The sequence below is a fragment of the Saccopteryx bilineata genome, chromosome 3 (genome assembly GCF_036850765.1).
Source record: "Saccopteryx bilineata isolate mSacBil1 chromosome 3, mSacBil1_pri_phased_curated, whole genome shotgun sequence".
Taxonomy (NCBI): domain Eukaryota; kingdom Metazoa; phylum Chordata; class Mammalia; order Chiroptera; family Emballonuridae; genus Saccopteryx; species Saccopteryx bilineata.
Window position 1 is genome coordinate 301,821,014 of NC_089492.1, and position 25,352 is coordinate 301,846,365.

Consider the following 25,352-nt stretch of genomic DNA (forward strand, 5'->3'; position numbering starts at 1 on the left):
CTGGCTTATTAATAAATCTCCTCCTATTAATAAAATTCCTCAAAAATTTATTTGGACTTGGTGTCTCTACATAAACCCAGTGGAACGCTACTTTACAACACTCTTGTGTGACTAGTCTTCCCGCAGCACGGGAACCAGTGTCGCCATTTCACAATACCAGGGTCCTGAGTGTTGGCTCCTCTGTCCACTGGAAGTTGACATACCTGGAATATGACCAACACTGAAGCCTAAGCTTCGTCCCTTCCCCAAGAGTCATGACCCAGGTCCAGGCCCTGTGTCCCCATCACTCACCAGGACTGGTACTGTTCTGAGAACGTGTCAGTGTGTTCCCTAGGATGAGAAATCAGGAGGACATGCCAAAATCCAGAGCTGGACAGGAGAGGCTGAGTCTCTGGGTCCCCGCACAAGGGTCTCCCTCACCCCGGGGTCCCCACCTGCACCCCTAGACCTTTCTGTGTGGGTGGAAGTAACATCTGTCCTGACCCAGTTGGTAACCACGTGTTACTGTAACCATTAATATTGAAGTTAAATAAATTTAAAAGTCAGATCTTCAGCTTCACCACTCACACTGTAAGGGCTCAGAGGTCACGTGGTCAAGGACTTGCGCGCCCGGTGGCGCAGACGCACCCGGTTTCCTTCCTGCAGGAGCTCGTGCGGGGCAGCACCGACCTCCCCTTCACCATGCCCCTTGTGGAGATGGACACCGGGGAACAGGGAGTGCTGGCCTCCTTCTGAGTCCCCACCCAAGCACTGGCATCTCATCTCTCTATGCTGGTTTCTCACACAGCCCCCTGAGGGGGTGGAACGGCGCTGCTGGAGGGAGGACGCAAAGCCCCCATGTACTCGTGTTGCCTGCAAACCTGTTGTTAGCGGGCAAGTTGATGGAGCACCAGCCATGGTCTGACCTTGATGCATGCGCTGTACTTCCATCGTGCTTTTTAAGATTTACCTTTACTGCGCATGCGCCTTACTGCCCATTTCACAGGCGGTCATGCTGAAGCCCAGGGGCTCCTCCCCAACCAGGACGCGATCCTCGTGTTCCCTCTTCTGCAACAGTGCCCCGCCCTTCTCAGAGGCTGAATCTTCATTATTCCTTAAGAAAGCAGGAAACCTCACCGCCTAGACCTCCTCCCCTCCACACCTGTTGCTGATCCATGATCCAGGACCCCCCCCCCCCGCGTTTCTACACACAGCTGTCTGTGCTCCCCTCTAGGACATCTGCCATAATTTAAAATTATATGTATGCAATATTAATAACATGTGATATGAATAACATATTTATACATTTACAATAAATTATATGATTATAATGTAATTATAGTAAATATAGTTTTGTATTTAAAATATGTAATAACATGTATACTTTAAATCATGTAAATGTTTAAAATATAAATTTAAAAAACATACTATATGAGTTACGTGCACCATATCAATTATACATTGTATTATATAATATATAGTGCAAATTTTGTTTACATTTGCATGTATCAATTTTAGTAATACATGATATATTTAATGTCAGAATAATATACTCTATATTCATTTGTAATGATATAGTAATGTGTTTATTATATTAATTGTATTACTAATGTATTGAATGTGCAGAATAAACACATACACTATAAACTATAGGCCTGAAACTTTACACTGTAAATTACATATTTATATTTGCACATATAGACATATATGCATTTTTTTGTAAATTGTAATTCTCCCCATTAGAGTTGGGAGAATAGGGGCCATTTTTAACCCTTCGTGTGCGCATCAAGCCTCCGCAGGTGGGCACTACTGCAGACAAAGCAATGGAAATATTTGCTCAATGGTAGTAAGAGCTTATTGCTGTTTCTGTCTCGCTGAAACATATTTAAGCCCGTGCCGTGTGTGGTGACCTCTCTCCTGTGTCCCTTCAACAGCGCTGTGTTCAGGACCCCTCCCATAGAGCGCTCTCTCATCTTCTAGGGGGCTCAGTCGCTGTCCAAGTATAAACATCATGAGGTCCCTTCTCCCCTAGTGTCCAAGATCTGAAGCTGAGCTATCCCTCAGCTTTGTCCAGTTGTCCCTCTATCATGTAAGGTAGGGCCCTGCCCACAAGGGGGCGGTGCAGAGCGGTGGACAAACTGAAGTGTGGGTTCTGGCCAACCCAGGCTAGTTCTGCTTCTTCAATAACCTTGTGTCCTTAGGCAAGAAACTTTATCTCTGTTTCCACTGATTACAAAAGCTCGTCTCTTAGGGGTGAGAGGAACACCTCCTTCACAGGCTGATTCTGGCATGAAATGCTTTCACAGAGCCTGGCACTCAGTGAGTCAGGCCAGCGATGTTATAGTCATGAATATTAGGGATGCTCTGTGAGTGGCAGCCCCTTGCTGTGGTCTTCAGTCTCTGATCCAGCCCAGGACAGAGGGCTGGGCCCTGGAGTCTGGTTCCCAGCACAGAGGTCCCCAAACCTCTCCACACTGAGGTCTCTACTCACCAGCTGAGGAGACAGGCTTTGTGTGTGTGACGGTGGTCCTTTTATCTTCAGCTCAGTTACTACCCTACTTCCAAGGGTCTCTGTCCTTGGACCTCAACTGAACTCTAAGTTCCTGTATTTCTTTTGAAATGAGCTCTAGTGATGAACATGGGGGTGCACGTGTCTTTATGTACCAATGTTTTCTTCTATAATGGTTGTTCTACTTTGCATTTCCACCAGGAGTGAATGAGGGTTCCTCTTTCTCCACAGTGTCTCCAACACTTGTTATTACCTTTCTTGTTAATAATAGCCAATCACACAGATGTAAAGTGGCGTCCCACTGTAATTTTTGATTTGAATTTTTGAATAGCTAGTGAAGATGAGCATCTTTTCATATATCTGTTGGCCATTTATATATCCTCTTGAGAGAAAGGTCTTGTTCTGTCCCAGTCAAGTTAAAATTAATTTTGTAAGTAAAATAGAAAAATTAAACAAAAAGAAGCTTTAGCTAGTCCTATAAAATGTGTTCTTGGTGCTTACACACAAAGGAGTATAAAATACCTACAAGTGCTTAAAATGCAGTTGTAGTGAATGTGAGTTATTGAAGAAAATATGTACCTATGAAATTACTACACAAAGCATGTAAACCTTATATTCATATTTCTATTTCCCCTTTATATCAAATACAAGGACTCTGGATACAAAATATATCTGGTTGTGGAATTGTCCATAACCCAGTGCTGACTTTGCTCTCACCCTCTCAGGATTCACATACAAAATGAAAGGTAGTTAGGGGAAATGTGATGGTCCATGGTCTTAAGGCAAACCTTCTAGATACATCTGCATGTTTCTGGTCAAGGGAAACCGGAGAGCTGCCCCAACTTGCGTGTTTCATGGTAAGAATTTTGGATTTACTTTGCAGTATCAGGTTGGTGTTGTTTATCCATCAGAAAATGTGGTAAAGTCCCCAAACAGTTTTTATCACAGAGCTATTCATGATTTATTTTTCAGATGTTAAAGAGAAGCACAGGAGACAGACCCACAGGGTCTGGTGGCAGTGTCCCCACACCACAGTTGTGTCAGTCTCCAGGTGCCTGTCATATCGAAAGAGGATCAGCTTCTTCTCATCCTAAAAATAGTGCATGTTGCAAGTTTTGTTTGAACCACATTACTGAGCACAACTCCTGTGTAAGGTGTCACAAATAGTTTTCCTAAACTCTACAATTACATACTGATTTTAGGATAGTTTGCTACCATGTGAAAGTCATAGCAATTATTCAGTACAGAGAACAGGATTGACAGCTGTCAGAAGAGAGGTGGTTAGGGGCTGGGTGAGATAGGTGAAGGTGTTCAGACAAGAAAAAGAAAGACTCATGGACACAAAATATAGTTTGATGATTACCAGAGGGAAAGGAGTGAAGGGAGGGAGAAGAGGATAGAGGGAGATAAATGGTGACAGGAGGAGACTTGACTCTGGGTAGTACAGACAAACAATATACAGATGATGTATAATAGAACTGTATACCTGAAACCTATATAGTTTTATTAACCAATGTCATCCCAATATATTCAATGAAATCATGTAATCAGAAAAAAAGTCATATCAATTTTCCAGTGAATGACATTTAATACCCCTTGGCCAAGCTAATATACGAAATGATTAATGATGTGAAACAATTTTCAGAAGAAAAAGGAAGTCCATTTTCAACCTCATATTAATTAGGCCTTGTACTATATTTTAGTCTGTGACAAGCAAAATCAAAGTGGACAGCTTGATTCTGCATTTTTAGAAGAGAATAAAACCTGAGCAATTTGCTTTGTATTGTTTTAGATGAAATTATTTCCTGTGTGTGAGCCAAAACTCAGTTCCACATGTCACTATGGAGAGAAAGAGAGAAAGTGAGAGAGAGAGAAAGAGACATTGAATTAGTTTGTTAAGGTTATCACAGCAATTGAAAACTAACAATGTGGTTCAAGAAAACTATATTTATTTTATTAGTTCAGATTGTCAAGGCCAGAGGGATTGAGTGGCAGATGGAGATAGACATAAGATACATAGATAGATGATAAACGATATATAGATAGGTAAGTAGATAGCTACATAGGTAGATAGGTAGATAGAACGATGATAGATACATAGATAGATAGATAGATAGATAGATGATAGATAAAAAGATTGATAGATAGACTGACACACATAGCTAGACATACAGATATGCAGATAAATGGGCAGAAGAAAGAGAAAGGGGAGGGGGAAGAAAAGCATTTATTTGTTGTTACACTCAGTCGTTCACTCATTGGTTGTCCCATGTCTACCCTGACCAAGGATCAAAACTGCAACGTTGAAATTTCACTATGATGCTCCAACAGACTTAGCTAACTGTCAATGGTGCACTTCCTTTTATTGACGTAAAATTAGCATAACAGGAAATTCAGCTTTTCGAAGCATATCATTCAATGGAATAGAGTAAATACACAATATCTCAACCACAACTTCTTTCCACTTTCAAGAAAATTTTGTCATCCCCCAATGAACACAAAGCACTCAGTCTCCAATCTCCCTTCCAGCGCAGCCCCTGACAAACCTGATTTCTGTGTCTATGGGGTTCTTTCTCCTGGACAGTTCATGTAAAAGGAATGTGTCTGGCTTCTGTCATTTAGCGGCATAATTTTTATGTTCACCCAACAGTGCAGCAGGTGGCAATGCATTGTTCTTTATTGTTTAAAAATCTCAGTGCTCTGAAGACACCACAGTTTGTTGATGTGAATGTGGTCAGGAGTGAAGGGTGTATAGATGTGGATCCAATCCAGCCATGTGGGTGCACCCTCGTGTCACAGGGGTGAGAATGAAAGGATATTCAGGGAAAGTCAGTGGTGACACGGAGGGAGGCCCCAGTGAGTGGAGGAGGCATCCTCCACAGGAACACGGCACATGTTCCCTGCACCCCAATCACAGTCTCTCCCTTGGACATTCTCAACAGACAATGTCCCCAACTGTGGTCCAGACTTTCTCTCACCACCTCCTGGGTTTTCACATGTGCTGTAAGTCTCCACCTCTCTGAACACTGCATTGTTCCTTCTGTGGTCACCACCTGGCTGCATCGTGGGTCCTTCTCGGGCTGTTTCGAGCCTAAAACAGCAGCACTCTGAGGACCAGCAGGATCAATGCAGCCATGCCCATCTGGATAGGGTTCTGCACTGTGTAGTCCTGAGGTTTTGGGGTTAGAAAATATGAATATAGAGGTCACTGTGGTTAGGGAAGACCCAATTCTCCATGATCTGATGTCCACCCCGGGCTCCCACCACCCCTTGGCCTCAGCCTCCTTGTGACATCTGATTTCAGAACCTGCTCTGAGTCACTGTGATAAGAGTTACCTGTGTCCAAGAGCTTAGGATTAGTGGAAAAAAACTGTCTCAATTTGGAAATATTTAAGAACTGTGTGTTCTGCATTCAGTCTGAGACTCAAAGTCTCAAAAGCTTATTACCTATAGCTGAGAGATCCCACATTTCAATAGTTGGGAGCCAGGGATCTAGGAGCAGGGGTTGCTGTCAGGGGCTCTGAATGTCAGAAACACAATATATGTATATATATGTAATATATAACATATATGAAAATTTTGTAGTATAGTATAAAATAGTATGTAAAATATATCTGTATATATAGTTGCATATATATATTCTTTCATAAATACCAGAATTACATATCATCATTTATATCTACATATGTGTGTGCTGTACCAATATGTAGTGAGTGTGTGTGTTGCTTGTAATGTGTATCTGAGGAGAGAAGGAGAGAGAGCTAAATGGATGGGTAATGATGTAATTTTTATCCCAAAAGGCAACCTCCATGCACCCATAATCAAATGTCATAAGCCTGACCTGCGGTGGCACAGTGGTTAAAGCGTCGACCTGGGATGCTGAGTTTGCCAGTTCAAAACTCAAGGCTTCCCTGGTCAAGGCAATATGGGAGTTGATGCTTTATGCTCCTCCCCCTTCTGTCTCTCTCTCTCTCTCTCTCTCTCTCTCTCCTCTCACTAAATGAATAAATAAAATAATTTAAATTTTTTTTAAAAAAATGTCACAAACAAGGATGTCCACAGTTCTGGTTTTCAAGGTTTAAGGAACAGAGAAATTCCACCAAAGTATAATATTTAATGAGAATAAAAAATAGGAAAATATGTCAATCTGTCAAACCATCTTGATAGAAAATGCAAGATTAAAAAAGTATTATTGAAGTATCCCAATTACAAAAATCTATGCAAAAATTTTAAATATCAGCTCACACAATTCAGGAAATGCACATGGATGATAACTGTTATTCTCTTGGGTTAATTTCCAAATGGTTGCAACCAGGAAGCCTTTGTAATGTGTCTCATGTGCCTTGTAACCAGAGAAAAAAAGATAATTTCTAGGAGATGTGTTTCTGTCAGAACAAGAAAGCATGCCTAATAAAACCTTAATAAAACAGAAAAACAGATGGAAATGTAAAGGTCAGTAGTGCTTTTGAGGGTCAATTTGGTTGTTTTTTTACCTTGGCCACTGTGAATAATACTGCGATGAAATTTAATTTTCTAAATAAATTATTAAAAAATAATACTTTCAGTATAAAATATAGATTTCTTAATAGTTTTGCCTTGAAATAATTTTGGGTATGAATTAAGCTGTTTTCATGAGGTAAAGCTCTAAAACATTTTACTCCACCATTTCATCATCAGGAATTTAGAGTGAGAAAGGTAGGTATACAGTTTGAAATAAAAAAGTGAAATTTTAACAGATTCCAAGATGGCTGCAGAGTCGGTGAAAGCTAAACTCTCCTGCTCCTGGGCCCAAGCCAGACTTACAGCTAACTTACAAAGCAATGAACCTAAATACCCAACTAGAGGACAGCTGAACTGAGGTATTATACCCAAGGATTTACAGAGGAAACCACATAGAGACTGGAAGGAAGGTGGAAATGCAAGGCTAGACCCTCCACCCTGGTGTGGCAACTGAGAAGCTGGAGAAATACCTTGGCTGGAAAACTTTCTCCCCCCAGGAGCATGGGGTCTCAACTCCATGCAGGGCTCCCCAACCCAGAACAACACATATGGGAAGAGGAGCCTACACAGCATCTGGTGGTAAAAACCAGTGGGGGTTTGTTCCACCGGGGAGAGAAGGGAGTCTGCTGAAGACATAGATGCCACCTTCCCTTGAGGGGGCAGCTTTCCTATCTCCCCTGCAAGCTCAGCCTACACTTTCCCAAACAGAATGTTTAATCTTTCCTTCCAAGTTCCAGATACCTGACCTCTCAAGCTTAGTTGTGCAGCTGGGGGAGCTGATGGAAGTTGGGGTATTTCAGTGTGAATCTCTTGAAAGCTATTGCCTGGGACTAGCATGAAGAGCTTGACCCCCACCTGTGGGCTGGGCTAACATCAATCCTATGGGAGACTTTTCTGATTCATTATCCTGAGTCCAGTGTCCCACCTGGCTGAGCTGGCTCCTGTAGAAGGGATGACTGGCTGCATGCAACCTGAATGTATGTCCTGCCCCTCCTGAGGGAGATAGTTAGAAATGCTGGCATAGACTGTGAGATCTGATTCTGTAGTATTAGCCACTTTCCCATCACAGAGTGCCTCACTGCATGACCCCCACATGAGGGACCTACTACCATCCTCCCCAGTTCCAGTTGCCCCACCCTACTGAGCTCACAATGAGTAAAAAAAGGCTGTGGTCTTTCTTCAGAAGGCTCTGGAAGAAGATCAGGCAACCTCAGGGAGAGACAGAATACCTGACAGGTGGAGGCAGGCCTCAGCAAGCCTCAGCCATTTTATAGATCTGCCCCCTGCTCTAAGCTGGAGGAAGCTGACCTTTGTACATAGATTGACCCCTTCCATGCACACCCGGGCCTGGGAGATGTAGCCACAAACAATGAACAGCATGGTAGCTCCAGACAGTAGACCAAGGTCACACACAGTGTCCAATATCAGCCTGTACCTGAACCACATCCAAGTGAACCCAGAACAAAACAACCACTGGTGGGCTTCAGATCACACTTAATCTTGACCCAGCTAGCCATACAAGCAGCACACCCAAAGAGGGATCTCGGCAGCCACGAGACTCTGCTAGGAAGAGCTCCACCTTGAGGGAGAACCTCTGCAGCATGTCTTCAAACAGTGATCGAGGTTTATCCTTATAGTCAGCCAGCCCAAAGGGTTAACTCCATCCACAGAAAGTCAACAGCATTCATGACCCAACTACAACAGGAGGGTGCCATAACCCAAAAGAAACATTCCTGGAGCATGGAACTCAGGTCATGCGAATGATTGTGCCACTGAACCCAACAAGCACCATCACCAGAAAAACATGATAACAAGTCTGAGAGTAACAGAGAAGATACTTAACACAGAGAGATGAAATGGGGAGAGAAAGAACATGCCCCAAATGAAAGAAGAAGGAAATCCACAGAAAAAGAATTAAATGAACTGGAAACAACCAAAATGCCAGGTGCAGGGTTTAAAACAATGGTTACAGGCAGAGGCAGATTAAGGTCCGTTGAGGCCCTGGGTACAGAAAAAAATATTGAGCCCCTTAAAAAAAGGAGAGAAACAGGAAAAATAAAAATAAATGTTAACGATATTTAGGCCCCTTAAAAAAAGAGAGAAACAGGGAAAATAAATATACATGTTAACCATATTTATAAATAAATAAAAAAATAGATAATTAGAGGTATGGTTAGGGCCAGGGTTAGGGTTGTAGTAGAGCATAAATTGAGTTTGTAGCCTCAGTCAGAGTCAGAATCAGGGACAGGGTTGATATTAACAACTTTTTAATAACTTGATCTAGAGAGACCTGAAGATGGCAGCGGAGTAGGCAGATGCACAGACTCCCAGCTCACACCACTAAACTGGATTACAAATTAATTTAGGTACAATCAGCATGAAAACCCAACTCTGGACTACAAGACCAGCTCTCAAAAACCAAGGAGCAAAGAAGAAGCCACACTAAACCTGGTAGGGAGTGCCGAGGAGCAATGAGTCTCCCCTGTTTACAGGAACAAACAGGGTGTGAGGCTGAGAGCCTAGAACAGCTCTTATTCCAAGGACAATAGTAGTAAATATTGCTCACAGCCACTTGCCTGGGGACCTGGGAAAGAGGTGTGTTGAAAGGGCTGGCTTATCTTCCAAAAGGAAAGGGGAGAGAGAGAGAGACAGATAGTGACTGGCAAAAGAATGCATGGGAGGACCTGAGAAGCTGACTCATCCAGTGCTGGAGGTGGCCATAGCGGGGGGGGGGGAAGGGTTGAACCCTCAAAAAAGCACAAGCCTAAAGTAGTTCCAGGTGACCCACCTCCAGAAAGCTCTCCAGCTTTAATCAGAGCAACAAGACACAGCTGAAAACAGGAAGTGGGGAGGAGGGGCAATAACTCAGGTCTCCATGGAGATCTGAGATACACCTCTCCCTACTGATATGGAGAAAGCACCCTGCCCCCAGAGGGAAGCTGGCAGATAAGGCCTTCAGTGTCTCAGGTTACAATCACCACATTCCTGGAAACAGTTTCAAATAAGACCCCTGCTTAGATCAGTAAACAAGACTACCACTGAGTTAAGAAAACTGAGAAGAAAACAAACAAATCAAGACTTCAAAGAGGCTTTACTAGGTAAGGACATCACAGCTGAAAGAAGCCTACAAGTCATAGAAAATAATGGGTAGGCAGAGAAGCATAAGTCATATGCTTCAACAAGATAAATCCTCTGATAAAGTCTTGGACAAATCGGAAGTAATCAAATTATAAGATGCAGAGTATAATAAATGATTTTTGGAATGCTTAAAGATCTCAAAGCTACAATGGATGGACTTAATGAACACTTCAGTAAAGAAATTGAAAGCATCAAAAAGGACACAGAAATCGTAAAGAAGAACAAGACAGAAATGACAAACACAATATCACAAATGAAGACTACACTGGAAGGAACTAAAAGCAGGATAGATGAAGCAGAGGATCAAATCAGCAACTTAGAGGACAAGATAAGTGAAAGCATGGAAGCAGAACAGCAAAAAGAAAAAAGACTAAAAAAATCTGAGGAAACTCTAAGAGAGCTCTGTGACAACCTAAAGAGAAACAACATTCACATCATAGGGTTTTTTGAAGAAGGAGAGAAAGTACAAGGCTTAGAGACCTTGTTCAATAAAATTATAGCTGAAAACTTCCATAAATTGTTGCAGGAAAAAGTCACATAAGTTCAAGAAGCACAGAGAATTCCATTAAAGAGAAACCAAAAAATAAAATCTACACCAAGACACATCATAATTAAAATAACAAAGCTAAGAGATAAAAGAAAATATTAAAAGCTGCTAGAGAAAAAAAGGCTATCACCTACAAAGGAGCCCCCATAAAAATGACATCTTACTTCTCAACAAAAACACTTGAGGCCAGAAGGGAATGGCAAGAAATATTCAAAGTAATGCAGAACAAGAACTTACAACCAAGACTACTTTATTCAGCAAGGCTATCATTTAAAATTGAAGGAGAAATAAAAAGCTTCCCAGACAAAATAAAAACACACAAAACTCAAGGAATTCATTAGAACCAAACTAATGCTGCAAGAAATGTAAAGGGGCCTGTTCTAAATAAAACAAAGGGGGAAGTGAATATAGTAAAAGAGAAATATAGCTTTAAAGAATAAAATGGCAATAAACAACTACATATCAATAACCTTAAATGTAAATGGATTAAATGAACCAATCAAAAGACGTAGGGTAGCTTGCATGGATAAGAAAACAGGACTCATACATATGCTGTCTACAAGAGACACACCTCAAAAGAAATGATACACATAGACTAAAGGTAAAAGGATGAAAAAAATATTTCATGCAAATAGAAATGGAAAAAAAAAGCTGGGGTAGCAATACTTATATCAGACAAAATGGACTTTAAAACAAAGGCTATAGTAAAAGATAAAGAAGGTCACTACATTATGATAAAGGGTGCAATCCAACAGGAAGAGATAACCATTATAAATATATATGCACCTAATATAATAGCACCAAAATATATAAAGTAGATTTTAAAAATTAAGTTAAATGGGGTGACATTGATAAATCAGGGTACATAATTCAGAGAAAGCATCTACAGATTATTTTGACATTTAGTTATGTTGCATACCCTTATAAAGCAGATTTTGATGGACATAAAGGGAGAGATCAACAGCAATACTATAATAGTAGGGTATTTCAATACCCCACTAACATCAATGAATAGATCCTCGAGAAAGAAAATTAGCAAAGAAACAACAGAATTAAGGGATACACTAGATCAACTGAATTTAATAGATATCTTCATAACCTTCACCCTAAAGCAGCAAAGCAGAAGAATATATATTCTTTTCAAGTGCTCATGGTACATTCTCTAGGATAGACCACATATTAGGGCATAAAACGAGTCTCAACAAATTTAAGAAGATTGAAACCATATCAAGCATCTTCTCTGACCACAATGGCATGAAACTAGAAAGCAACTACAATAGAAAAACTGAAAAACACTCAAACACTTGGAAACTAAACAGCATGTTATTAAACAACGACTGGGTCAACAATGAGATCAAGAAAGAAATAAAAAATTTCCTTCAAACAAATGAAAATGAGCATACAACAACTCAAAATCTATGAGGCAGATCAAAAACAGTCCTGAGACTGTTCATAGCATTACAGGCATACCTTAAGAAACTAGAAAAGCCTGACCTGTGGTGGTGCAGTGGATAAAGTGTCAACCTGGAATGCTGAGGTCACTGGTTTGAAACCATGGGCTTGCCTGATCAAGGCACATTTGGGAGTTGATGCTTCCACCTCCTCCTGCCTTCTCTCTCTCTCTCTTCTCTCTCTCTCTCTCTCTCCCCCTTTCTCCTCTCTAAAATGAATAAATAAAAAAAAGAAGTTAGAAAAAGCTCAAAAAACCCCCAAACAAACCCCAATCCTGCAACTAAAAGAACTATAAAAAAGAACAGCAAGTAAAGTCTAGAGGAAGTAGAAGAAAGAAAATAATAAAGATCAGAGCAGAAATAAATGACCTAGAGACTAAAAACACAATACAGAGGATCAATGAAACCAAGAGCTGGTTCTTTGAAAAAGTAAACAACATTGATGAACCCTTAGCAAGACTCAGCAAGAAAAAAAGAGAAAGGACTCAAGTAAAATTAGAAATGAGGGTGGAGAAGTAAGAACACAGTAGAAATACAAAGGATTGTAAAAAAAAATACTATGAAGAACTGTATGCCAAAAAATTAGACAACCTAGGTGAAATGGAAAAATTTCTTAAAATAATTAAGCTTTCAAAAATCAATCTGGAAGAATCAGAAAACCTAAATAGACTGATTACAACAAAAGAGATTGAAACAGTTATCAAAAAACTACCAGCAAACAAAAGCCCTGGGCCAGATGGCTTCAAAGGCAAATTCTACCAAATATTCAAAGAAGAACAATCTCCTATCCTTCTCAAGGTATTTCAAAAAATTCAAAAGGAGGAAAAAATTCCAAGCTCCTTTAATGAGGTCAGCATAATTCTGATTCCAAAACCAAAGACACAAAAAGAAAGAAAACTATAAGCCAATATCCCTGATGAATTTAGATGCTAAAATTATCAACACAATATTAGCAAACCAGATCCAGCAATACATTAAAAAATCATACACCATGATCAAGTGGGATTTATTCTGGGGATGAGAGGCTGGTGCAATATTAGCAAATCAATCAATGGGATTTATCACATAAAAAAAAGGGCGGACAAAAACCACATGCTAATATCAATAGATGCAGAAAAAGCATTTGATAAAATCCAGCACCCATTTATGATCAAAACTCTCAGCAAAGTGGGAATACACAGAATATACCTCAACATGATAAAGACCATCTATGACAGGCCCACAGCCAACATCATACTCAATGGGCAACAGTTAAAAGCAATCCCCTTAAGATCAGGAACAAGGCAGGTGTGCCCCCTTTCACTACTTTTATTCAATATAGTTCTGGAAGTCCTAGCCAAAGCAGTCAAACAAGAAGAAGAAATAAATGGTATCTAAATTGAAAAAGAAGAAGTAAAACTATCATTATTTGCTGATGATATGATACTATACCTAGAAAACCCTAGTCACAGTAAAAAAAACTGCTGGACCTGATAAATGAATTCAGCAAGGTGGCAGGATATAAAATCAGAGGCATTTTTATACACCAACAATGATCTGTCTGAAAGAGAAATTAAGAAAACAATCCCCTTCACTATTGCAAGAAAAAAATAAAATGCCTAGGAATAAATTTAACCATGGAGGTGAAAGACTTTTACTCGGAAATTTAGAAAACATTGATAAAAGAAATCAAAGAAGATACAAATAAGTAGAAGCATATACCATGTTCATGGCTAGGAAGAATAAACATCATTAAAATGTCTATATTGGAGTGACGTCAGAGAAATGGCGCTGTGAGGAGGGCTACCGATTCCTCTCCCCAAAATTTTAACAAGTTTGACAACTAGAGACAGAAAAACGATCCCAGGAAAGTCTGTAAGACCCACACACTGAATAAACGTACGATTGGGCAAAAAGGTAGCTAAATATTTATATATAATCGACCCTGAAGGAAAAAAGACGGAGAACAAAACACTGACCCGAGCAAGGGCTGCTTTTCGCCTTCCTCATTGACCTGAAGGGCTGCTTTCACTTGGAACAGAGAAAGTGAGGGCTGGGGGCATAGAAAGAGCTGGGCTGGGGCAGAGACATTCAAGCCAAGGAGAGAGTGTGCCCACAGCAGGTCAGGCCACGCGAGTGGACGCTGGCAAAGGCGGGTGAGCAGTGGCCTTCATTACTCCCGATATCCTGGTCTGCGAGTATGGACAGTGTGCAAGTGGTTCCTTCTAGTGCCCTGAGCATGGGTGCCCATGTTTTCAGACAGAGGGGCAGGGTCAGAGACTGTCAGCAGTAGCCTTCTGAGTGGGCTGTGCCCAGAGTCTCAGTGTAATCCCTGCTCCCTGAACAACAGCGCATGGGGAGTGCAGAAAAGCCATCTTCCCTACGCCTGGACCTCTCCGGTGGGCGGGGCACCTCTGCCAGCCATACAGGCTAAGAAAGCACATTCTCAGGGAAGAAAAAATATGGAAGTGCTAGAGGGAGGGGTGTGCAGGCAGCTTGCAGACAGTCTATGGAGCAGATCCAAGAATCCAATGGCCGAAATTAGCTTAACCCACAGTCTGCTCACTGCCCAACTGGTTTACGCCAGCAGCGACTCTGGCTGACAAGGTCTTCTTTTTCAGGTCAGCAATCTAAGAGAAGAGACGTGATATTTTTTAGGGCCTCTTGCTCTTCTCACAGTAGCTGGGGCAACTTCATGCCAGCTGATACAGGGTGAAAAACACATTCCTATGAAATAGACCTCAGAGAACACGGCAGAAGTTGGGCAGGCTACGCTGTAGGCTTTTTAACAAGGAAGAATTCTGCAATCTCATGGAATGCTAAGGCAAATTAAACTAGACATACCTGGGGAACCTTAGAAATGAGCCTGAACAGAAGACAACACGCCTCCCTACCTGCTTAAGCTGGTGGCTGATTGGCAGAGCTTTCATACTCAGGGCTGTGTGCTAAAAGGAGGGACTTGGCAGCTTTTAAGACCTCTTGTTCTTGCAGGCAGCGACTAGGGCATCTTCCTGCCAGCCAATACAGGTTACAAAGTGCAAAAAGCCTGGGGAGAGTGGTCCTACAGAGTGCTGAGGCATATGAGACATGCCTGGAGGCTCATAGAAAGAATTTGAGAGCAATCGGCTCCCAGCCCTACCTGATTATGCTGGCAGCTATGACTGGCAGAGCCTTACCCAGAGCCCTGTGCTGAGTAGGGATAGAGTGGAGATTTGCCAGCTTTTAGGGCCTCTTACTCTCCAGGCAGTGGCAGGGGCAACTTTATAGCTGGATCACCAGGCTGCTAATTCAGGAAGGAGAGACTTGGAGAGAAGCTCCAGGAAAACAGACTCTCCCATTGTTGGAGCCTGCAAACACTAACAAGCCCTGACTACCAATGAGACTGAGGCCTCGTATATGACATCACCATAGGGACACATCAACTGAAAATCTCTACCTAAGCATGCCACAGTGGCAGAGCCTGGGGTACAGTGCCACCGACCAGGAAGAGGGAGAAGAAAGAAAAGAAAAAAGATAACTCTCAAAATCAATAATAATCCAGAGTTTTTATAATTTTTTCCACTTTCTTTTGTTTCTTTCATTTTCTTATCCTTATTTTTTTCTTCCACTTTGCTCCTTTTATCCTCTGTTCATATTATTTTTTTATCTTCATCTTGAACTACATTACCCATAGGTGTTACATCTCCCATTATTTTTTCTTTTCTTTTTTCTTTCTTTCTCTCTATGAGGGTTACACTCCAAAAACCTTAAATTTTTCCCTATTTATCTTATTTTTTTCTTTTTTCTTTTCTCTCTCTTATATTCTACTTTTCCTATTTGGTCCTCACTCACAAACAAATTATGTTATTTTGGATTCAAATTTTTTCTTTGTGGCATTTGATGTGCTTTTTACTTAGCTTTTTAACTCATTAGCATATCCTCAAACCCAGCTTTTCATTCTATGGAATTTTTGTTCCACATATAACAATAGTTTTTCTTTTTCTTGTTTTCTTCTTATCTGTTTCACACTATCTCTCATTCAACTGTCTTTTACAAGAAAATTATTTTATTCTTGATCTAATTTTTTTCCTTTTTTGCATTTTGTGGGTCCTTACCACATTTTAGCCCCTTTGTCACTTCTCTCCAACTCAGGCCCTCTGTTCTAAGTAGTTTTTGTTCTATTTAGTACAATATAATGCTCAGTTTTTCATGGTATTTTTTCAAAAAAATAATTTTTTAAATTGTTTTAATTTTTCACTTTTATTCTTTATCAATTCTCATTAGTGTTATTAATAAAATCAACCTCAGATGCCATTACGGAAAATAAAACTGAATATCATGGATCCAAAAGACAGAGATATAGCACAGATAGATGAGAAAAATCTATAGAAAAAATTTTTAATAGATTGAAAACCTTGAAGTTAAATGACAGAGAATTTAAAATAGAAATCCTAAAAATACTCAGAGATATACAAGAAGACACAGAAAAGCAACTTAGGGAGCTCAAAAAACAACTCAGTGAACAGAAAGAATATATTACCAAGGAAATTAAAACTATGAAATCAAATCAAACAGAGTGAAAAACTCAATTCATGAACTGAAAAAGGAGGTAAACAGCCTAGCTAATAGAACAGGTTAGATAGAAGAGAGAATTAGTGACACAGTAGACAGGCAACTTGAGGCACAACAGAGAGAAGAGGAGAGATTCACGAATTTAAAGAAATGAGAAAGCCCTACAGGGGAATTGTCTGACTCCATCAGAAAGAGCAACATAAAAATAATGGGTATAACAAAAGGAGAAGAGAGATAAAATGTAATTTGGAATATATTCAAACAAATAATAGACAAGAACTTCCCAAGTCTGTAGAAAGAACTGAAGCCTCGAATTCAAGAAGCAAATAGAATACCAAGTTATCTTAACCCCAACAAACTTATTCTAAGGCACATCATAATGAAATTGGCACAAACCAATGACAAAGAAAAAATTCTCAAGGCAGCCAGGGAAAAGAAGAATACAACATATAAAAGAAGGCCTATTAATTATCATCAGATTTCTCATCATCAGCAGATACACTACAAGCTAAAAGAGAGTAGACCCCAATATTTAGAGTTCTAAAGAGAGGAACTTCCAGCCAAGAATACTATACCCATCAAAACTATCTTTCAAATACGAAGGAGAAATAAAAACATTCAAAGATACAGAAAAGATGAGGAAATTTATCATTAGAAAACCCCCACTTCAGGAAATACTAAAGGCAGTTTTCCAACTAGATACAAAGAACAAAACAAAACAAACCCACAAGTAAAAGCTCCACCAAGAACACAATAAAACTAAATTTAAACTGTGACAACAAAAACAAAAAAGGGGAGAGGACGAAGATTAACAGTAGCAAAGGATGATGGAGTGCAGAAGCACTCATAGGATAGTGTACTACAATGAACATGGTAAGTACCCTTTCCATTACTTAATTGTAACCACCCCTGAAAAAAACACCACAGGAGCACATGACTTGAAAAAAGAAGTAATAGAGGAAAGAAGTATAAATTACAAGCAAACAAAAACAAATGATAGAAAAACAAAAGAGAAGAACAAACAAGATATAAACTAACAGAAAGCAATATATAAAATGGCAATAGGAAACACTCAAGTGTCAAAAATTACACTAAATGTAAATGGGTTGAATTTACCAATAGAAAGACACAGAGTAGCAGAATGGATTAAAAAAGAAAATCCAACTGTATGCTGCCTACAAGAAACACATGTAAGCAACAAGGATAAAATGAATTCAAAGTTTAAGGCTGGAAAACAATACTCCAAGCAAATAACATCCAAAAAGAAGCATGTGTAGCAATACTCATATCTAACAATGCTAACTATAAGACAGCAAAAGTAATCAGAGACAAAAATGGTCATTTCGTAATGACTAAAGAGACATTGAATCAAGAAGACATAACACATCTTAATATATATGCACCAAACCAAGGAGCACCAAAATATATAAGACAGCTACTGACTGACCTAAAAACAAAAACTGACAAAAATACAATCATATTTGGAGACCTCAATAACCCACTGAAGGCTCTAGATCATTCATTCAAAAAGAAATCAATAAAGAAATATTGGCCTTAAATGAAACACTAGAACAATTGGATATGATAGACATCTACAGGACATTTCATCCCAAAGTGCCAGAGTATACATTTTTCTCTAGTGTACATGAAACACTCTCAAGAATTGACCATATGTTGGGCCACAAAAATAACATCAGCAAATTCAGAAAAGTTGAAATTATACCAAGCATATTTTCTGATCATAAAGCCTTGAAACTAGAATTTAACTGCAAAAAAGTGGTAAACCCACAAAACTGTGGAAACTAAAGAACATACTTTTAAAAAATGAGTGGGTCAAAGAAGAAATAAGTGCAGAGATCAAAAGATACATACAGACAAATGAAAATAACAATACAACATCTCTGGGATGCAGCAAAAGCAGTAATAAGAGGAAAGTTCTTATTACTACAGGCCTATATGAACAAAAAAGAGGAGCCCACGTAAACCACTTAATTTCACATCTTAAGGAACTAGAAAAAGAAGAACAAAAACAACCAAAAACCACCAGAAAACAGGAAATAATAAAAATCAGAGCAGAAATAAATGAAATAGAGAACAAAAAACTATAGAAAAAATAAATAAAACAAGGAGTTGGTTCTTTGAAAAAAATCAACAAAATTGACATACCCTTGGCAAGACTCACTAAGGAAAAAATAGAAAGGACTCATATAAACAAAATTCAAAATGAAAGAAGAGAAATGACCACAGATATCATAGATATACAAAGAATTATTGTAGAATACTATAAAAAACTATATGCCACCAAATTCAACAACCTAGAAGAAATGGATAAATTCCTAGAACAATACAATCTTCCTAGACTGAGTCATGAAGAAGCAGAAAGCCTAAACAGACCTATAAGCAGGGAGGAAATAGAAAAAACTATTAAAAGCCTCCCCAAAAATAAAAGTCCAGGGCCAGATGGCTATACTAGTGAATTCTATCAAACATTCAAAGAAACCTTGATTGCTATTCTACTCAAAGTCTTCCAAAAAATGGAAGGAGAAGCAATACTTCCAAACACAGAAAGAAATAAAAAGCATCTATATTAGGAAAGAAGTAAAGGTATCACTTTGTGCAGATCACAGGAGCATATATATAGAAAACCCCAAAGACTCCACCAAAATCTTATTAGAAATAATAAATCAATACAATAAAGTCACAAAATACAAAGTCAATATATTATTCAAAATTTTATTTCTTTTCTATATGTCAATGATAAAATTTTAGAAAATGAACTCAAAAATACAATTTCTTTTACAAATGCAAAAAATAAATAAAATATTAAATACCTAGAAATAAACTTAGCCAAGGATGGGAAGAACCTAAATACTGAAAACTACAAAATGTTATTGAAAGAAATTGAAAAACACACAATGAAATGGAAAAAGAGTTTGTGTTCATGGATTGGGAGAATTAACATATTTAAAATGGCCATATTACCCAAAGCCATATACAAATTTAATGCAACCCCCATCAAAATCCCAATATTATTTTTAATGCAGTAGAATAAATAATTACAAGGTTTGTATGAAACCATAAAATAACCCAAATAGTCAAAGCAATCCTGAGGAAAAAGAATGAAGTTGGAGGTATCACACCAACTGACTTCAAATTATTCTATAGAGCTACAATAATTAAAACACCATGTTATTGGCAGAAAAACAGACATACAGATCAGTGGAACAGAATAGAAAGCCCAGAAATAAAACCACATATATATGGATGAATAATATTTGACAAAGGAGCAAAAACACACAATAGAGGAAAAAAAAGCCTCTTTAATAAATGGTGCTGGGAAAATTGGAAAGCCACATGCAAAAGAATGAAACTTGACTACAGTTTGTCCCCTTGCACTAAAATTAATTCAGAATGAATCAAAGACCTAAATATAAGATCTAAAACAATAAATTACAGAGAAGAAAACATAAGTACTAAACTTATGGACCTTAACTGTGGAGCACATTTTATGAATTTGACCCCAAAGGCAAGGGAAGTAAAGGCAAAAATAAATGAATGGGACTACATCAAACTAGAAAGCTTCAGCACAGCAAAAGAAACCTACAGCAAAACAAATAGGCAGCCAACTAAATGGGAGATGATATTTGCAAACTGTTCCTATAAGGGGTTAATATTCAAAATATATAAAGAACTTACAAAACTCAGCAACAAATGAGCAAACAATCCAATAAAAAAATAGGGAGAGGACCTGAACAGACCTTTCTCCCAAGAGGTTATACAAATGGCCAACAGATATATGAAAAGATGTTCATCTTCACTAGCTATTTGAGAAATGGAAATCAAAACTACAATGAGATACCACCTCACACCTGTTAGAGTGACTATTATCAACAAGAAAGGTAATAACAAGTGTTGGAGATGCTGTGGAGAAAAAGGAACCATTATTCACTGCTCGTGGGAATGTAGACTGGTACCGCCATTATGTAAGAAAGTGTGGAGGTTCCTCAAAAAATTAAGAATAGAACTACCATATGACCCAGCAATCCCTCTACAGGGTATCTACCCCAAAAATCTCAAAAAGATTGTGACAAAAACACACACGTATCCCTCCCCATGTTCATCACAGCATTATTCACAGTTGCCAAAACATGAAAACAACCACAGTGTCCCCAGGTAGAGGATTGGATAAAGGAGAAGTGGTACATATATAGAACAGAATACTACTCAGCCATAAGAAATGAAGACATTGCCATTTACAACAACATGGATGAACCTTGAGAACATCTTACTGAATGAAATAGGAAAAGCTAAGAATGATATGATTTCACATATCGGTGGGATATAAAACTGAGACTCATGGCTAGAGAAAAAAGTGAAGTGGTTATTGGGAAAGGGGGCTATGGCAGAGGGAGAGGGGGAAGTGAATAAAGAGGAAGAAATATATGGTGACAGAAAATTATTTGACTTTTAGAGATGGGTATACAACATAATCAAAAGTTTAAATGCTAGCCTGACCTGTGGTGGCACAGTGTATAAAGCGTTGACCTGGAATGCTGAAATCGCCAGTTCGAAACCATTGGCTTGCCTGGTCAAGGCACATATGGGAATTGATGCTTCCTGCTCCTCTGCCTTCATCTCTCTCTCTCTCTCTCTCTCTCTCTCTCTCTTTCTCTCTCTCTCACCCTCTCACTGTCCTCTTTCTTAAAATGAATAAATAAAATCAAAAGAAAAAAATGTTTAAATGCTATAGAATTGTTTACTGGTACCTATGTACTCTTATTGATCTATGTCACCCTGTGAAATTTAATTTTCCTAATAAGTTTTTAAAAAAGAAAGAAGAAACAATCAGAGAAAGAGAATCTAACAAATCTAGCAGATCATCAAATATATATGCCCAAACCAACAGCTTTCTCATATGTACTTACTATTATTTAGAAAATACAAGGGAATCAAATAGCTTGCTTACAAATTACAAATTAGATGTGTAATTCTTTTTTCAAATTTTTAATATTGAATTTATTGGGGTAACATTTGTTAACAAAGCCATACTGGTTTCAGGCATACAATTCTTAGAGAAGATTATAAATTTCCTGAATTTTACAAATACCTATCAAATATTTCTGATGTTTATTAGCTTCAAAAATATTTAAACCTAGCGCTGGCCAGTTACTCAGTGGTAGAAAATCCACCTCGCATATGGGTATGCCAGGTTCGATTCCCAGCCAGGACACAGAGGAGAAGCAGCCATCTGCTTCTCCACCCCTCCCCCTCTCTGTACTTTCTCTCTCTCTCTCTTCGCCTCCTGCAGCCATGGCTCGATTAGAGCAAGTTGGTTCTGGGCGCTGAGGATGGCCATGGCCTCTGTCTCAGGTGCTAAAAAATGGCTCGGGTTGCAACAAAGCAAAGGCCCCAGATGGGCAGAGCATCACCCTGTAGTGGGTTTGCCAGGTGGATCCTGGTCAGATGCGTGCTTGAGTCTGTCTCTACCTCCCCTATTTTCACTAAAAAAATAAAAATTAAAGATTTATACCTAATTTGAAAATGTGTGTGATAAAAAAACAATATCAACAAGATGTTACTCTCAATAATAAGTGTATGAATATAATGTATTCCCAATGAAAATGGGAATAGACTTTTTATATTTGAATTGTGACTCCATATAACAAAAGTTAAATTGTTAGTTTAGACATTGAAGAGTTGTCTAGAAGTTCTGACACAAGAGCAATAACAGAGCCGTGTGCACAGCCCACTGATACGAATGCACACCGTCTGGGCGAGGCTCCAGGTCCTCGTGAGCTGTGCACGCCCCCTCCTTATTCTCAGGGGAGCACTGAGTGCCTAGAGGCCCCCAGGGGAGCACAGGGGCCATGCAGAGTGTTTCCCACAGGTGGGGATACTTCCCTTTACAGGAGAGCGTCCCGTGGGGGCAGGGACCCCAGGGGTCCAGGTTCTGAGATGAAGACGTCAGGAGGTGAGGGGTGGGGGTTTGTCTTCTGTGCTCAGCATGATCATGTCCCTGCTCATTTCCCACATGCCTCCCTCCACCTGCCCCTTGTTATCTCTGCTGAGATCAGAAATGGGGGCTCAGGGTGAGAGGTCCTGTGTGTTTCCAACATCAATGGGCTGAACCTTCCTCTGTGAAACCGTCTGCACCCCATCATTTATTACTGTCCCCGACTTTCCTAGGGGCACGGCCCTGAGGGGACCAAGTATAGGAAGGACAGGGTCAGTGTCCCCTCACCTGAGACCAGGAGCTCCAGGGGCTCACTGGGGTGTGACAGCAGGTAGGGGTTGCTCTTCTGTGACCTGTAGCACCTGTAGGTCCCCCGTGGGCTGAGGTCACAGGACTCATGGAGAACTCTGCCTGGTACTGCTGAGCTCAGAGCTCTGATATAAGACACCAGGGGGGATCGGCTGTCCATTCATTGGACAGAAGGAAAGTGTCCACTGGGATCTGTGTCCACAGCAGGGTCATGGTCTCTTCTGAGGCCACTGTGGGGCCTGGCTACACTGAGAGAGAGGATCTGTCTGGGAGCCGTCCTAGAGAGAGGGAGGGTGGGTGAGGGGCTCCCGCCACCTTGTTCTGACCTGAGAATCAGCAGGCTTCTCTCTGAGGACCCTCCTCTCTGTCTGTCTCTGTTTCTCTGAGTCTCCCCTCCCCTCCCATCCCCTGTCTCTCTCTGTCCCCCTCCCTGGGACCCTGCACGTTCACTCTGCTCATCATCACCTGAGATCCCCCAGCAGGGCCTGTGCAGAGTCTGGGTCCCTGACTGAACCCACAGGCCCCTCACCTGCCACCAGGATGTCCACGGGGTCACTGGGCGCTGACCACTCGGAGGAGAGGCTGTGTCCACTGTATCAACTATACCGGCCCCCGTGGAAGCTGCTCACAGTGTCCAGGGAGAAGTTGGCCTGAAAGAGCCCAGGCTGGGGCTGCAAGACAAGGCTCTGGGGGAGGTCATGTCCCCCCTCCTCGATGAGAACAAATCTGTCATAGCCGACATTAGAGTGACACTGGAGAGTCAGGCTCTGTCCTTAGACCAAGATGGGGCCCTGCTGGGTCAGGAGGGAGGGCTTCTGAGACACACCTGGGGATATCAGACGTGAGTTACAGGGACTGCTCCTCCCATACAATGCCTTCTCCTGTCCTGGCCCAGGTCGCACTGTCTCTCTGGGTCTCTGACCAGGAGCCACAGTGTTCCCTCCCCCCACCCTCTCACATAGGGCTCCCTCACAGCAATGATTCCAGTCATGAGTTTGATGCCTAAATCCATGGATGGGACACTAATGAAACTTACTCACCTGAGACCAGGAGCTCCAGGATGTCACTGGGTTGTGACCACACCTCGGGGATGTTACTGTAACAGCCATAGCATCTGAACGTCCACCTGTGGCTGGAGGTCATGGGGCCCACAGGGAACAGGGCCTGGAACTCCCCATTTGGGTGTTGTTTTGAATCCTGGGTCCAAGAGGACCTGTGTTCTCCTTCCTTAGTGAGAGTGAACTTCCCAAACCTTTTCTCTGAGCCACACTGGAGGGTCACATTCCCGCCTGAGATCATGACAGGGCTGGGCAGGGCTGAGAGGCTGAGTTTGCTGTAGAATCCTAGGAGAGGAAAGGGCAGCGTGTTAGATGGGGCTCACCCCTCCCTCACGTCCCCCATGACTGGGCTATGAGAGGGGAGACCTCCTGAGTACAAACCCCCTTCCTGAGGGCAGAGCCTGAGGCTGGGACCCCTGAGTTTCTTCTCACCTGTTACCACTAGCTTCAGGGGTCACTCTGCTCTGACCAGCAGTGGCGCTGAGATAGTGACAGTGATATATCCCTGCAGTGCTCTGTCATCTGTGTGATGGAGAAGTTGGCTTTTTCCCTGGAATCCAGTGGCTTCTTTTTGTACCAAGGTTCGGAGCTTCTCTCTTTGTACAGATGGCACTCCTGGGCCTTCAGGGTCCACTAACACCAGATGGTCACAGGGCTGCCCCAGGGGATGACAGGGTCTGGATTAGCCTAAAGGGTGAGTTTGGGGAGGGTCCCTGAAAGGAAATCAGAGGCTGCATCACAAGACATTTCTGTCTCCCAGTCTCCAGCTCTCAGCCCAAGCACCTCAGATGTCCCCGTGTCCATCAGCCCAGAACTTCTTTATTCTATTCACAACTTCCCAGGGATGACCCCTTGTCTGCACGAGGAGTGGGACCTGAGACATCTGGGGACCAACTCACCTGCCTGCACTTGGGTTCTCAGAGCCACACTCAGTCCTGGAAGTAATTTCGTGTAAGACTGAGCCCTGAATGCTGAGAAGAACCCTCTTTCCCGTGAGCCTCCTGAGTCCTGGGGTCCCTCTCAGACCAGGGCTTCCCCTCCTCTCCTCATTCTCACCCAGGCAGAGCAGGGCTGTGAGCGTGGGGGTCATGGTGTCTCTTCCCTCTCGTCCTGACTGTGCAGATGGAAGAAACCATGGGGTCCTCAGCAGAAAAAGACATACAGGGTGGGGTCATGGAAGGCTGGCCCTCTCTGTCACAGGTTTGTCACATGAACAGCTTTCCAGAAAGGGGAACATTCCCTCCCTGGGAACCTAGCTCTCACTTTCATGATGAAATGGCAAACTTACCTGGAATCTCCTGAGAGGTCCCTTCCAGGTGAGGTGACTCAGGGCAGGTCCTTTTCTGTCAGAGCCTCCCCCATGGGGTCACCGTAATCC

The 25,352-nt window shown here is 41.1% G+C and overlaps 1 pseudogene; it reads right to left on the reverse strand.

Annotated features, from left to right (window-relative positions):
- Positions 1-585: 585 nt before the first annotated feature.
- LOC136330141 (leukocyte immunoglobulin-like receptor subfamily A member 6) lies at positions 586-25,095 on the reverse strand (annotated as a pseudogene).
- Between the last annotated feature and the right edge of the window lie 257 nt (positions 25,096-25,352).